The following is a 17,118-nucleotide window of genomic DNA, read 5'->3' as shown; positions in this document are numbered from 1 at the left end:
CTCAATTTCATTAATTATGCAAGTATTTTGTTTAGTCCTAACAATCATTAAAAATTACCATACATGAAACAAACAAGTTGCCAAATTTGGACTGACGCATGTCCTGTGAGGGCAGAGTAGCCAGGCCAATACCTGAGGGATTACAGGGAGGCACTGCTTTGGGGATAAGGTCTAACCACACTAAGTTCCTAATCACAGAATGTAGATGAAGACACTGCTTAGTCATGGTTTGTATTTTGACACTGCATAAGACCTGGCTTAGTTCAAGGCTATTGGGTCCCAGCAGGGAACATTTAGCCTATTCAAACAGGATATTGGAGGAGAGTTTAATAAAGAGTCTATTTACAGAGATGTGGGCAGGGCTATAGAAACCAAAGAGGGATGTGGAAGCATCTTGGCAACAGCAGAAAGTCATCACGACTCCTGGGCTCGAAGGAGCAAAGTTAGGGAATTGCAGCTATAGGGGAGGGATGCTGAAAAGGAGCTGTGGCTTTTTGTATAGGAGCATAGCCATTGACATTACTCTGTAGGAAAGGAACTGGGGAATAAATATCCCAATCTCAATCTCAAAATTCTTGTGTCTTCTGATAATCTGCCCAACTTTTCCACTGGCTGAGCCCAGTCAGAAGGCAGACAGCAAGAGAGATCATTAATGCAAGTCTCTAAAGATCAGCCTCCTAACATAGAAAACAAGTTGCAGAAGGGCAGAGACTGAGTCTGGATGGATAAACAGATAATAGCCAGCACACTAGGCCTGCTGAAGTGTAATGACCAGTGTTGTTGGTGGGAATGTAAATTGGTACAACCACTATGGAGAACAGTATGGAGGTTCCTTAAAAAACTAAAAATAGAACTATCATATGCTCCTGCAATCCCACTCCTGCGCATATATCCAGAGGAAACCATAATTCAAAGAGATACATGCACTCCGATGTTCATAACAGCACTATCTACAATAGCCAAGACACGGAAGGAACCTAAATGTCCATCCACAGATGAGTGCATACAGAAGATGTGGCACATATATACAATGGAATATTACCCAGCCATAAAAAAGAATGAAATAATGCCATTTGCAGCAAAATGGATGGACCTAGAGTCTGTCATACAGAGTGAAGTAAGCCAGACAGAGAAAGATAAATATCATATGATATTACTTACATGTGGAATCTAAAAAAAAAAAATTACAAATGAACTTATTTACAAAACAAAAACTCACAGACATAGAAAACAAATTTGACTTCCCTGGTGGCACAGCGGTTAAGAATCTGCCTGCCAATGCAGGAGACACGGGTTCGAGCCCTGGTCCAGGAAGATCCCACATGCCGTGGAGCAACTAAGCCCGTGTGCCACAACTACTGAGCCTGCACTCTAGAGCCTGCAAGCCACAACTAATGAGCCCGTGTGCCACAACTACTGAAGCCCACACACCTAGAGCCCGCGTTCCACAACAAGAGAAGCCACTGCAATGAGAAGCCCACGTACCCCAACGAAAAGTAGCCCCCGCTCTCCGCAACCAGAGAACGCCCGCATGCGCCCAGCAATGAAGACCCAATGCAGCCAAAAATAAATGAATTAATTAATTAATTAAAAACAAACAAACAAACTTATGGTTAACAAAGGGGAAAGGGTGGGGGGGAGGGATAAATTAGGAGGTTGGGATTAACATATATATAATACTATATATAAAATAGATAAGCAACAAGGACCTACTGTATAGCACAGGGAACTATACTTAATATTTTGTAATAACCTATAAGGGAAGAGAATCTGAAGAATAATCTAACTGAATAGATGTGCTGTACACCTGAAATTAACATGATATTGTAATTCAAGTATATTTCAAATAAATAAATAAACAAAGGAAATAACAAGAGCTTAAATGAATGTCCTCAATGGAAGAGACACTAGATGCAGTGTGGAACCTATATGCCATAGTAGCATTATCTATAATAAATCTATTTTTAAAAACTTCAAAGTAAGCAACACAACTTCTCATTTAAAGTTCATCTGCTAAGATGCAGTAAAACTATGAATTTGCTGAAAACTGCAACTCTCCCATCCATCTTTCATCACGATTCTCTCTCTACTACCGAACAAATAATGGAAATTATCAGCACTATCTGCACAGCACAGATATTTTTCTTTATATTGAATATGCTTTTTTTCTGAAATGATAAATGTTACATTGTAAATGATTTTTCTTTCTTTCTTGTACAGACTGCATTCCTGACTTTGCATCTTGGCAAGTTGAAGATTTCAGCATTGTTTTAAATTTGACTCAAATGCACATACATTTTTTTTCAAATGCAAATGAATTGCAGTTATCTGGTGGTAAATGTTTTCTAGAATTCTGAAAAAGACTTAAGTCTTTTTCAAGAAAACTTGTCATGCATCAAATCCTTGATGTATGAATTCTTGCAGCCGCTGCCTTGCTTAATGAATCTTCTGAGAAGATGTCAAAAGACAAATTAAAATCGGTTGTTCCCAATATGAATATCTAGGGAATATCCAGAGCTTTTTAATAAATTCATTTAAGGATGAATATGGGCCAAAATATTTTTATTCTCAGAACTGATAGATTGTCACATTCATTAATGTGGATGAAAACAACAATATATTGCAAAAACCATCAGTGGAGAATAAAAGTTAATTTGAGATGTCACATATATTATTATGAGCAATTGTTCCACTCCTGCATATTAAAATTAAACATAAATATATGCAATCAGTTCTAGGTCACCAAAGAACATTTACAGTTTCAGTTCAGAAATGCATAACTACTTCCCCTTTCTCTCCCCATTCCCTTCACCAACTTTTGGTTCAAATCTCTTTTTCTTTGCTTCTGAAACTGCCCAGGGTCACCTCCTAGGCAGCCAGCCAGTCCTAAAGAACCAAAGTAGCTGTTTTACAGGGCTTTGTTCATTATTATTTTAGTAAACTCTTTCCATGTTCTGTGTTTCCCTCTGACACCCATCTCAGAATAATGAAATTGACTCACAGTTGTGCGTTTGTGTTTCGGAAATTACTGTTCATACATACTTGCCTTATATTCAGAATGATGTGAAAAGAACCTTCTCTCTCTTAGAATTAGATGTAGTAGAATGTAGTTAGCTACTCCAGTGCCGGGAACAAAACTCAGTCCCCGCAGGTTCAGGGCTGGCAAGGCATGAACTCTAACTGCAAATGAAAGAGATTTTAGGTTTAGAAAAGAAGTTGTAAGGAATTGGGGTTCTAATTTCTTGCCAAATCCAATTTTGCTGAGTTATAATTATTTTAATTAGAAATAGGTTACATTTTTCTTGAAATGTATACCGATTCGTAATTCAAAGGGGAAGTTAATTTGTTTTGTGCCATCTCTTCTCAACATCCCCTCTTTCTCTCTCTCTCTCATTAAATTTGGTGGAAACTAAACAACTTTGCCTATTTCTGAACTTTGTCGGTGTCTAAGCCCCAACCTACAACTCAATAACTCCCAACCTTCTTGAAAAAGTGATAACAAGGCAGCTTTGACATTTAGTGCAGATTCATCCCCACTGCTGGGGAAACCACTAAGCCTAAGACCTACTGATGGTACATCAATAATCTTTGTGTCATAAGTGAAGACTAGTTAAATTAGCACTTAATGTAGGCAATTCTTCCTGGCCTTCCTAAGTACATTTATGAAAGGAAGTGAATTAGTCTTTCTCGACTCTTAGTGCTTCGATTTTAATATATACTTTCTTCCTTGAAGACATTATTTATGTTCATGGATTTCATATCAACCTCTTGGTGGCTGATTTCTAGCTCTCTCATTAAGCGGCTACAAGGCCTAAATTATCTGACCCCAAAATTAACTTTCCAGCCTCATTTTCCTCCTCTCCCTTCACTCCTGCCTCCTTCGATCTTGGCAGAATGGAATTCCTCTATTCTCCATACTGACGCTCTTTTACACTGCTGAGCTTGTTATTCTAATGATCTTTAATTTCTCTATTTAAAAAATGTGCTCAGCTCAATTGTCTTCTCCCTTTTGGAGCTTTTACTTGAAATCCTCTATCCTAAAGGCAGAATAAATTTTAATTTTTTTTTAGATCCCAAAGCAATTTACCCTCAAATTTAACATATTTCATTAAGACTATATAAGAATTCACACAGACTAGATGCTCAATAAATATTTCTTTGTTTTTTCCAGGTTTATTAACATACAGCTGACATAGAACACTGTGTTAGTTTAAGGTGTACAACGTGTTTATTTGATACACTTATAATATTGCAAAATGATTGCCACTGTGGTGTTAACTAACACCTCCATCGTGTCACATAATTACTTTTTTTTTTTGTAGTAAGAACATTTAACATCTACTCTCTTAGCAACTTTTAAGTATATAATACAGTATTATTAACTGTAGTCACCATGCTGGACATTAGATCCCCAGAACTTACTCATCTTATAGCTGGAAGTTTGTACCCTTTGACCAGCATCTCCCCATTTTCCTCACCCCTCCCAGCCCCTGGTGGCCACCAATCTACTTTCTGTTTTTAGGAGTTCAGCTTTTTTATATTCCACATATAAGTAATATTATACAGAATTAGTCTTTCTCTGACTTCTTTTGCTTAGTGTAATGCCCTCAAGGCCCATCCATGTTGTCTCAAATGGCAGGATTTCCTTCTTTCTCATGGCTGGATAATATTCATATATATATATGAATATATATATATATACCATCATATATACATATATATATTTATATATATGTATGACATCTTCCTTATCTATACATCCACTGACGGACACAGGTTTTTTTCCTATATCTTGCTGCAATGCTGCAATGGAAGTACAGATGTCTTCCAGATCCTGTTTACATTTATTATACACCTCAATAGCAAAAAACCAAACAATCTGATTTTTTCAATGGGCAGAGTACTCGAATACACGTTTTTTCAAAGAAGACATACAAATAGCCAACAGGCACGTGAAAAAGTGCTCAACATGACTTACATTCAGAGAAATACAAATTTAAACCACAGTGAGATAGCACCTCATGCCTGTTAGAATGGCCATCATCGAAATAACAAGTGTCTGCAAGGATGTGGAGAAAAGGAAACCCTTGTACGGCATTAGTGTCAATGTAAATTGGTGCAGGCACTATGGAAAACAGTAAGAAGGTTCCTCAAAAAATGGAAAATAGAACTACCGTATGACCCAGCAATCCCACTTCTGGTTATTTATCCAAAGCTAATGTTTCCTTAATTCAATGAATTGCTTATCTTTTATTCTCAGCACATGCTTCACCATGTTGCCAATCTTTAGAAGCTCCCTCTCCTCTGACACGTGGAAGCTGCACACTCCTCTAGCACAGCCTTTATCACATCACATCACAACTACTCACTTACTTGGTTTTTCCTCTGATCTCCACTAGATTGCAAACTCCTTGGGGTCACAGCCTCTTCTACTGTCAGAGTCTAACACTGCCTCTGGCACAGAGTGGTTCCCCAATGAGTATCAAATGGATGAGGGAATGAACTCAAAGGGCAGCATGCACAGTGCCCAGGGTTTGCGACTGCAGTGACCTTTCTCCCCATTGATGTCTGACCATGCTTCTCATTTGTGTCACTCATGGATATAGCCTGTTCTCTATTTTCCTGTTATTTTTTTTTTGTTGTTCATAAATATTGTCTCTCCACTAAGCTAACTCATTGTGGTCTTACAGCTCATATCTTCCCTAACAGGGAAGAATGGATTGCTATGGTGATAAGAGTCCCTGGGGACTCGGGACTCAGGATTTTCTTTTTAGCAGGAATTACCTCCAGGGGAAAATAATTCCACTGGAGGTCATGTGGCAGCCAAAAGACATGGTGTGTGTTCAGCCAAATGGAATTGTATTATGGGGAACATCTGAAAATTCAGTGAAGGTGATGAAGTACCTTCTGAAGGGATCTCAGTGGAGATTCTTACAGCACATTAAAAACAAGCTCATCATCAGTTAACCTGATTGGTATTAGATTGGGTTCACAGTCTCTAAGTTTTCCAGAAGTTTTCTCCTGAAACTACAAATCTGGGGGAGTTTTATTTTGACTCCCATCCAAAACGCTGACCATTGGATAAAGAATCTAAATCTGCTATCCATATAGCCATGAGAAAGTGTCTGCAGTTTACCTTGGCAAATATACAAGAAATTCAAACCAGAAAAATATTTTGTCTTAATTATCTAGTGTTAATGAGAGAGTGGAAGACATTTTTTACCTTTAAGTATATTTACAATTGACTTCAAAATATCACTTCTCTCAGTTGAGCAGACACAACTAGATTTATAATTACCTTTTAAAAAGTTGTTCTAATTAGTGGCTATTTAATGATGTAAGTAATCAGTTATCTTGTTTTATTATCATATGTATTTATTTAATCCTTTCATCGAGGGACACCCCTTTTCTTTTCTTTTTTTTCTTTTCTTATTTGCCTTTGTTTTCTGAAGGAACAAATGAACAAAATAATCCCTAGAGAATAAAAGATCAGAAAACATGAATTACCTGAAGGGTTTCGGGGTTTGGAACCTGAACTTAAATCATGGTTTTATAGGAGGAAAGCAAATCTAGAAGTTATTCTACTTAAGTGGAGCTGCTGTTGAAGTGCTGAAAAGCTGTGGAATGTAATATTTTCATTTGTTTGTTTGAAGCTGCTATCCCTGCAATAATTACCAGTGCAATGGAAGGCCAAGTTCAAGAGCCAAAGCAAAAAATACAATCAGTTACATAATGGATTCTTTATGAAATTATTAAGTTAATGGTTTCCAATTATACAACTTTAACTGATTCTCTGTTTGGATGACATGTAGATTGTCCAAGTTTTGTGTTTTTACTACAGCTTTAGTATTTCATTAGAGAGAAGAAAACAAGGTTGTTAATCTACTATCTTAAATTTTAAAACAGTACATTGATTTGCAGAGCTGCACTTCACACAGTTTGTTACGTGGTGAGATAGGTGAACAGACGTAGTCATTGGTATCCAGGGACATCTACTGCTTACCATGCGAGCATAAGCAAGATAACTGACCTCTCTAAACTGTCTTTTTAATCTGTGTAAATGAGGATACCAATGCAACCTTCATACAATTGCAGTGATTATTAAATAAGATAATATATTTAAAGGGCTTTAGAATAGTGCTTAGCATATTTAAGCCATTTTAAAACAACAGTTATGCTGTTAGGTATTAAAAAGCAGCACTGGGGCTTCCCTGGTGGCGCAGTGATTGGGAGTCCGCCTGCCGATGCAGGGGACACGGGTTCGTGCCCCGGTCCGGGAGAATCCCACATGCCGCGGAGAGGCTGGGCCCGTGAGCCATGGCCACTGAGCCTGCGCGTGCGGAGCCTGCGCTCCGCAACGGGAGAGGCCACAGCAGTGAGAGGCCTGCGTACCGCAAAAAAATAAATAAATAAAATAAATAAATAAATAAAAAGCAGCACTGCAGCAAAGTCACTGCCAAAGGGCTAGTCAAATAATATGACTGAATTGGTCACTAGATCCATTGCATTTTTACATATTCTGTGATCTTATCTTTGGTGGGGAGAGGGTATTTAGGCAAAAGTAACAGGAAACTTAGTAACTAATGGATCAGACAAGGAAGAGGTTTATAGTTCTCATGCAGAAGTCTGGAGTTGACTCAGGACAGAGTCTGATCCTCATGAACGTTACCAAGGACTCAGATTTTTCCTATCTTGCTGTTCCTAATCCTTGGTATGGCTTTCCTCCTCACGATCACATGATGGCTACTATACTTCCAGTACCACATCTGCATTCCAAACATAAAAAAGGCAAATGGATAATGATCCAAAAACCTTCTCCACATAAGGATTTTGTTTTTTATTTGGAAATGTAATCATTTCCGAGCAGAGTTTCAATTATATCTTATTAGCAAGACACATACCAAATGGTCATTCAACACAAAGAGGACTGGGAGGTTGTAGATTTTAACTGGGCACATAGCCACCCCTCTGTATGTGTTTGTGTGTAGATGTATCAAAGTAGTAAAGGAAGCAAGAGAAATGCATATTTGATAGTCAACCAGTAGTGTCAGCCACAGTCATACTGAAACTATTTATTTTGCAGCTTACAAGAAGGCATGTCATTCATAATCTCAAAGGACAAGCATAGTTAAAATATTTTCATTCAGTTTTGCATATACTATATGCTATATACTATAGTCCAGTTTAGTAATGAGCATTAGAATGGGGCTCGAGTCCTGAGTTCTAGCCTTGCATCTGTCACTAGTTTAGTGCTTAGCTTTATGCAAATTGGCATATCATTTCCTCCTTCATTAATTTTGGAGGTCAAATGAGATGATATCTAACATTACTCTTCGGTCTTAAATTCTGTGGTTTCATGATTATAATATTTATCTCTTTCCTTTTTTAAAAAAAATTATAATCCCCAAAGTTTAGTAATTTCTTGGAACATTTGAGTTCTGATTAAAACCATCATCTAAAGGTTATTTATTGCTGTTAGCCTTATGCTAGGCTACAAATAAGACACAAAACAAGTTAAAGACATGTTGCCTACTCCCCACTTAGGAAACTAATCGTACCTGACACGGCCATTTTTCACTGTTAGTGCAGAAGTTCTGAGAAGAGATAGATCAGAACGATGTGAAGAAGTTGGAGATGGTTTCATGAATGAAATGGAAATGGAACCCAACTCATCTCAGCAGCATTTGAAACAAAATACAATGTAGAATGAAAGGACTTGGCTAGGTGGAGAAGATATGAAGGGATATCTCAAAGGAAGCGTTACAGCATTAATAGAGATATAGATTAGAAGGTAAGCTTACCATTTCGGGGGCCAAGGAAAGAGCCTATCCCAGTTAGGTGAGAAAGTATATGTTGGTGGCTGATAAAAATAAGGTTGACCATAGAGCTTGCATACTTTCCTCTTGTAATTATTATTCGTATGCAAATGTCCAACTAAGACCCAGATGCTGGGTCTGTCACCTTTAAATTTCTCTATCATTTGCACACACAGCATATATACTTAGATCCAGAGCAACCTGTACTTAGATCCTGTATAAGTTCATGTGACCCAAGAAGTATAATACATCTTCTAATTTCTGTGCCATGCATCAGAATCAGACTCACTCTATGCACATTGTGCTAGTACTATATCTTGACATAGCTGACTCCTAGATCCTGGATCCTAAGCTAGACCAAAAGAAAACAAGAAGTCTCCCTCTATACTGTTGTTGGATCTTTAACTGTGAACCAATCAATCATAAATTACAACCTAATTCTCACTAACCGGAGTCTAACTGGTCAGGTCTTCTACGCATTGTTGTGAGAGACAGAAGAGGCATAGTATTGATTTACTGATTCATTGAGCAATGAGAAATTATTTGTAATTGAAGAAAAAATGGATTGTTTTACAGAGATGTGTGTCTCAGCAGCATTTGAAAGAAAAAACAAAGTAGTGCAGCATCAGGAAAATGAGGTAAAGGTATTACCTCAGAGGAAAATCAGGAAGATCTAGATTAAGGCAGTGGACTTTTCAGTGGAGGGGGAAAACTGATGGGATTTGAGCTATAGATTGGGAACAAGGAATAAATCAAAATACAGAGTGTGCAAGTGTGTTTCTTTTAGACCCGTGTTTGTACCATATTTGTGCTTTTCCTGCCTGAGCTATATGACCCTGATGGCTGCAGAACCTGAGGTCCCAGCTGAGAAGATGAGGGTACCAGATCTACATGGTTAGAAAGGAATCAAGGGTGGTGCCATGGTTGTTCATTTGACAAAATGCAGGCATTGAGAAAGGATTCTGGCTACAACTGAGATGAAGCCTTTAGTTTTCTAGCCTGCTTGAAATTTAGATCATGACAAGAAATTCTCAATGGTGATATCCTTTAAGTAGTTACACTTAAAAATAAGAAAACAACTAAACTTTTTAAAAGTCCTGTGCATTTTAATATTCCTGCACGACTTTAAACCTATATTATCTTATCTATAGATTTTGTTTCTAGATGTAATCTACCTGATGTCTTTATAGCCTCCTCAGTTTATAAACTACTCAATTTTTAAAATACTTGACTGTATATATCCCATTATGTTGGTATGTGTTAAAGTTTGACAACAGTAAACTTTAAAGACTTATTTTTAGTAAGTAATGGAATGGAAAATAAGGAAAGAAAAGTGTATGAAAGTATTTTCAAATAATGGAGTTATAATTTTAGTTCAATTGTTAACATATACTTGAACTTTTTAAAAGAAATACCACATTATAATTAGAGGCTTTTAAGCACTAATTGGGAAACATATCTTTTTATAGTCTAAATCTCCAAAAGTATCTTTTTTTTTTCTTTTAAAGTGACTTTTTGACGTGGCTTCTCTTTGTAGCTAGAATAACTTTACCCATAAATCCCCCAGGTTCACGTGTCACTAACCAAATCAAACTTAATAGCTCCTGGGGAATCAGTAAAGATGATTGCATCAATTTGCTTGCTACATATGTGGCCTTAGCTAATATTAGAAGTGTCTTTTTTCCTGTTCCAGGTGATTTTTTTTCTTCATAGTATTTGAAAGACTTAGCTTCTTATATTTAAAAGGTAAAGTCCAAATATAGTTTATTCTAACAGTGCTTTTTTAATGTTTTGAGCTCAGATTTCCCTTTGAGAAACTGATAAAACCTAAGATGATGCATTTGCCCACATGATTTCAGAGGATTCCTCAACCCCCAAAGCCACTCTATGAAATGTAGATGAAGACTCCTCCAAACTGTATGGTTAATTAGTAACTCATCAATGTCATAATATTAACTGAAGGAGGACTTCCAATTGGGATAAACATAAATCTGTTCACTAGCTCTTTGGAGCACATGTCGTGAAGAGGTTGATATGGTTGCTCCCTGGAGGTGAAAACCAAGCCTCATTGAGCCACTGACGCTGACGGGAAATGCTGTACGCCTCACAAATATGGAGGGAACCATTACCTCGTAGCCTCTTGTCATTCTTCCCTATCTTCCTGGGAGACCACAGCCCTGGGTATTTCATGCCCATGTTATCCGCTCCTCTGTCTACATTTTCCTATCACACATGTGACAAATACTTATTGTCTACTACACACCAGATACTTGAGACAGAACAGACAGAACTCCCTGATCTATGTGACTTACATTCCAGGGGAGATGACAGAAAACAGAAAATAAACATGTTAGATTGATGTTAGAATGATTCATGCTAGGAAAAAAAATAAAAGCTAGCCCAAAATTCTAGAAGTGCCCCGCAGCAAAAAGTGGGGTGCGGGTTTCCTTTCTTTGAAATTGGGCAGGCTTTTGGTCCACTTTAGCCAAGAAACAATTGTGGAAGTGATTCTGTGTTGGTTTCCAGTCCCAGACCTGCAGAGCCTAGATAATTCCTTTTCTATCTGAAGTCTAGATAATCTGATGGACAGTCTGTGTAAAACACCCCAAGAGTACATGGAGAGGGACGCAGGTGTGTGAGTTTCCAGCCATCCCTACAAAGGTGCCGGATATGAGAGTGAAGGCTTCTCCAGGCCCCACCAGCTCCCAGCTGGATAAATCAAGTGACCCGTCAATGCCACGTGGAGCAAAAGATCCACTCAGGCTTTCTCTGCCCTAATTTATGACCCAGAGATTATGAATATAATATAATGACCATTGATTTAAGCCACAGAATTTGGGATGGTTTGTTAGTCAGCAGTTGATAACCGGAACCACAGTGGCTGCCTCCACAAAAAATAACAATACGTTATGCTATGTTATTTCAGGCAAAACCTCAGTGGTCTTGTTAGTTCTTTACTGCACACTAATTAACTCCTTCTCTTATTTCTGACAGCACTGTTCTGGAACTTTTCTACTCCATTCAAACTCAAAACACATCCTTCTCTCTCCTTACCATCATCATAAGACTTTGCCTTGCCCTAAATTAAAATATAAAAGATATCCTAATTGAATACGGAATTATCAATTTAAAATCCTCTCTACCCTGCTTTAACTCAGAGTCCTGTATTTTCAACCATTTTCTCTTCCTTCTCTTCTTTGAGGGAAGAACCTACACTAATTTCCAAAGGTAGTTCTTCCACTTTGCTTGCAGTCGCAATCCATTTGGTCTCTTCTACTTAACCCTGGTAATATTTTTATTCTTCCCCTCCACGCTCCTGATTTTCTTATGCCACCAATGGCCTCTTCTCAATTCTCATTCAATTTCACACTGGCGACAATCTTTTTGAAATATTTTCTTTCCTGGTTTTCTAAGACACTGAATTTTAAACCATCCTGCACATTGCTACCATAATTTTCTTCCTAAAACAAGCATTATACTATGTAATTTTTTTTCCTCATGAACCATAAGTGGCTCCCAGTTGTCTTCTAAACAAAGACAACAATCTTTTCATGATAGACTTAATTCACCATAAACAACCTCGCTCCGTTTGGGCCGTCTTATTTTGTAAGCCTTTATTCAGTTGAATGTTTCAGACATCTCTGATTTCTTTCATGTTGAATCTTTATATTAAAAAACTTTTCCTCCCTTCCTGAATCCTGCCCATTCTTTAAGGCGCTGTGGAAATCCACCTTTCCAAGCCAAGCTTCACTAACCTTCAATACATTATGAACTCCACCTTCTTCCCAACTACATCTAACACCATCATTCTTTTTCTGTTTTGTTAAATATCTTGCATCATCATTACTTTTTCACAGTATTTTTAAGGTCTGTGGGATAGTAGGCCCTGGGATCCATGCTAAGGAAACAGAGACAATAGAAGCTGTTCATTCTCCAGAAGCACACATTCTAATGTGAAGACAGTAACTTGTAATAAGTTTCTTTCAAACCCTGATGGAAATAATGGTTCTAAAGGGATTTGAGGAATGAATGTTCAAGTCTATGTAAGAAACTCAGAAGACCTCTAGAAGAAGGCTGAAATTGAGTCTTTATACAATGTGAACTTATTTGAGATAAATGAGGGAAAGGCATTCCAGATGAAGGGGGCAACAGAGATGAAAACACTGTGGAACACTGAAGAAAGTATGGGCAGATTGGTGATGCTGAGGCCTAGGATGCCAAGCAGAACAAAGGGAAAGATGCTGTTGGAGAGGCAGCCTGGACTAGACAGCCCACGGGCGATCTCCTCTGCCAGGACAAAGAGCTTGACTTGTCACAAGGAAACTGAGGATGTGGGGACAACTTTCACAGATATAGAAGCGAAATGGCATGACGAGAGATTGCTTGGCAATTCTGGTTTCAAGTCTGCCTTCCCCATGAAAAATTCAGGATTTTGAAGCAGATGGTACTGTGTTTATTCGACCCTTGTATCACTCCTAGAAGTTTATGCAATGTCCCACACATAGTCGATACTTAATAATGTGTTTATTTTATGAATAAAGAGTTTTGAAGTTACTGTGTTTACTCTGTTCACTAGATATGTTATTATCATTTTCAAATCTTGTAGTAAAGGAGGGAAAATAGGGTTCAGGGAAAGGAGACTGTGACTGCAACCTCTCCCACTGACCCTGCATTGGAAAATTCTGGTCCTCTGGGATGACTCTGCCTAGTGATCAAGGCTTTGGAGTTGTGATGCATGACTGTGGTCTCCTACACAGCTTTCAAGATGGCAATGTCTATTTAGGAAACAGGATTTCTGGGCACCTTTCTCTACACTTTCTGCTTAGATGAAGAGAAACAGATTGGGTCTACTCTTTTCCTGAGTGGGCTGCCAGATTGAGATCTGTGGATGTCTTACAGAGGAGTTGGTCTTATTTTTGTTCATACTCTAATCTATATGTTAAAAAGCTCAACATCTTTTGTCACAAAATCTTCAGAAGACTAGCCCAGAGCAACACTCTTGTGTTAGATATAGTAACCTATATCTATTCCCTGTCGTAACTAAGATCAGGGCCTGAGATGCCCATCGGGAGGAAACCCAAGCCTTCTTCTTCTTTTTTTTTTTTTTTAATTAATTAATTTATTTATTTATTTTTGACTGAGTTGGGTCTTTGTTGCTGCACGCAGGCTTTCTCTAGTTGGGGGCTACTCTTCGTTGTGGTGCATGCGCTTTTCACGGCGGTGGCTTCTCTTGTTGCGGAGCACGGGCTCTAGGCGTGCAGGATCCAGGAGTTGTGGCTCGCAGGCTCTAAAGCACAGGCTCAGTAGTTGTGGCACCCGGGCCTAGCTGCTCCGCGGCACGTGGGATCTTCCCGGACCAGGGCTCGAACCCATGTCCCCTGCATTGGCAGGGGGGTTCTTAACCACTGCGCCACCAGAGAAGCCCCCAAGCCTTCTTAAATCAAATACTTTTAAGTCTGCCAAAAGAGATGAGGAAGGTACAGGAGCGTTTATGAGAACCCTTTCATCCTTCACAGAACTGTTGATAGGCAAGGGACTTACAAGGGCAATGCTGAAGAAATTGTGTTAAGAATTACACCTTGGTGTGGTCTTTGCTGAGGGTCAACTTTTTCCTACTTCCTTCTCATCCATGTTATTTCTCTGTGAAAGTGGTGCTGATGGGAAACACATGATGCTTGGACAGGTAAGGAAGGAGAGGGTTTTCCAAGCAAGAAAATTATGCCCTGAATATAGGTGCAAACCACATACGTTTTAACAAAGTGTATGAGAGAGGGATCGATAATTATGACATTCACTAGAGGTGCAAAATCTGCAGGATGTCTAATGGTTTCCAAAGGCTTAGATATCCAAAGACAGCACCGACCTTAGGTAATTTGCCACGGGTGAAGCTGAAAGAATAGCTCTACAAAGGGCCCATGTCACAGTGCTTTCCTGTTTTCTGTCCCTTCTCAGTAATATTTGTCTGGTTTATGGGCAATCCCTTTACTTCCTCCTGGTAACCCCTGGGTGAAAATTGCTTCTGTGAGAGTTTCAGAATTCAGAAAGGGTCTGAAGAGCAAGCTTTGCAGTTTATTTTACCTTAAAAAAATTGCCAGCAAGAGAGAAGTACAAACTTCTCCTCACACAGCTCTCCCATTTAAATGACAAAATCTTTATTGAGGGGCGATGAATGTGATAGAAAACACATAACTTGTTTCCAATGTAAAGAATGCTGACAGCTTCAAAAATATCACTTCACCTGACCTTCTTGGCAAATTTGATTTGCAAGAAGAGCAAGGAGTAGAAAACATCCAGCTGTCATTTTGGTGGGCACCTTTCTAAGCATAACCATCTTGATTACGCGGTTGTACTCATTACAGAACTCTGATCGGCTGGATCACAAACGCCTCACCTGGAGATAAAATTCCCCAGCTTGTGTGACAACTGTACCAGAAAGCTTCATAAAAAGAAGTGACACATCTTTCTTTGTTTATTCCTCTAGAGTAAATGTTTCCAGGTGGGAGAAGTTTAAACAGACGTGGTTTTGGCCTCTGGCACTTTGAGTCGGGGGGATCGTTGATAAATGACTGAAGTCCTTTGAGCTTCCATTTCTGTGTAAATGAGATGCACGATAAAATCTACTTTATGAGAATACTGTGATGCTTAATGAAAAAATATATGTTAAGAAATTAGCCCATTACTTGGTACTTGATGGGTATCTACTACTACTCTTTCCTAAACTCTCTTCTACCTACACATCACTAAGCAACACCAGCATACAGTAAAAGTACATATAGAGTTCTTTCATTTAGAGAAGCTAAAAATTCTTTGTATAATTAATCATCTTTGTAGGAAGGGTCAAGTAAACATGACTTTCTCAGTTGTTTCTGTCCTTGTCTTTTTAAATATTTTGCCAGCTACATACATGATTTTACTCCAGATTCATTAATTTATTAAACAAATATTTATTTGAGCACACACCAGTAGAACATGTGCTAGTGTCAGGTACTCTTCAAAGCCACGGAGGCACCACAATAAAAGCCCATGCTTTCATAGAGCTTATATTCTAGCACATGTGGGCATAGGGCTGGAGAGAACCTAAACAAATAGATGCATGTAGTACGCCAAAGAGTGCTAAGAGCCATGGGAAACCACAAAGCAGGGGAAGGGACTGAGGGAGTGCAGAAGCAGAGATGTTATTATTTATTATAGGGTAGTCAGGGGAGGCCGCTCTAGAAAGATGTCATTCAAGCAGAGATGTAGGAAAAGTTTATTATAAACTTTTTTGCTTATACCTCAAAAATAGTACTTATATAATACCACAGTTTATTATATTATATGCTCCACTGGGTGGCTGGAGTAAAGGTGACCTTCCAGCTTGCAGTAGGGCTTTTGGTGATCAGAAATTAGTGTGAAAAAAAAATCAGCCATTGTCTCCCTTTAGTCTGTTTCTCAGGCCCGGACTTCACCATATGCCAGCAGCTAACACCATGTGGTAGCTGAGGATGAGAAACCTCTGCACTTTCTGTGAGTCATGGTGGATAGAATTCCAAGCGTCTATATTTGTCTAGAGTGGAATGAACTTTCTTTTCTAAATATATGCCTTACCACTTCCCATTAACCAAATTCCCAAACATAACTTCTGCTGGGAAAGCAGAACACAAACCACTTTGTTCATGTAAAAAGCAGCCAATTTTCCTGTTACTATCAAACTTAGACGTGACAAAGCTGAGAAAGTAAAACTAACATATTTGATGACAGAATAAAGATGTAGAAGTCCTTGATACGCTGGAATTACAACAAAATCAACAAGATGAAATTAGGAAAGATGTATAAAGTCCGACATTTAGATCTTTAAAAATCAACAGCACATAGTTGAATTAGAGTGATCTTGATGAATATCAAGTCATCTAAACTAGGCATAGAAGTAAGTCAGACACACAAGACAAATATTCTGTGATGTCGCTTATATGTGGAATCTAAAAAAAAAAAGTACAAATGGACTTATTTACAAAACAGAAGTAGAGTCACGGGTGCTGAAAACAAACTTATGGTTACCAGGCGATAAGGGGGGGGAGGGATAAATTGGGAGACTGGGACTGACATATACACACTACTGTATATAAAATAGGTAACTAATGAGAACCTGCTATATAGCACAGGGAACTCTACTCAGTACTCTTTAATGGCCTATATGGGAAAAGAATCTAAAAAAAAAAACGAGTGGATATATGTAGATGTATAACTGATTCACTTTGCTGTACACCTGAAACTAACACAACATTGTAAATCAACTGTACTCTAATAAAAAATTTTTTAAAAA

Source organism: Mesoplodon mirus, assembly GCF_964341445.2.
Source record: "Mesoplodon mirus genome assembly, chromosome: 20".
Taxonomy (NCBI): Eukaryota; Metazoa; Chordata; class Mammalia; order Artiodactyla; family Ziphiidae; genus Mesoplodon; species Mesoplodon mirus.
The sequence above is the reverse complement of the archived record's forward strand: the minus strand, read 5'-3'. Positions refer to the sequence as shown.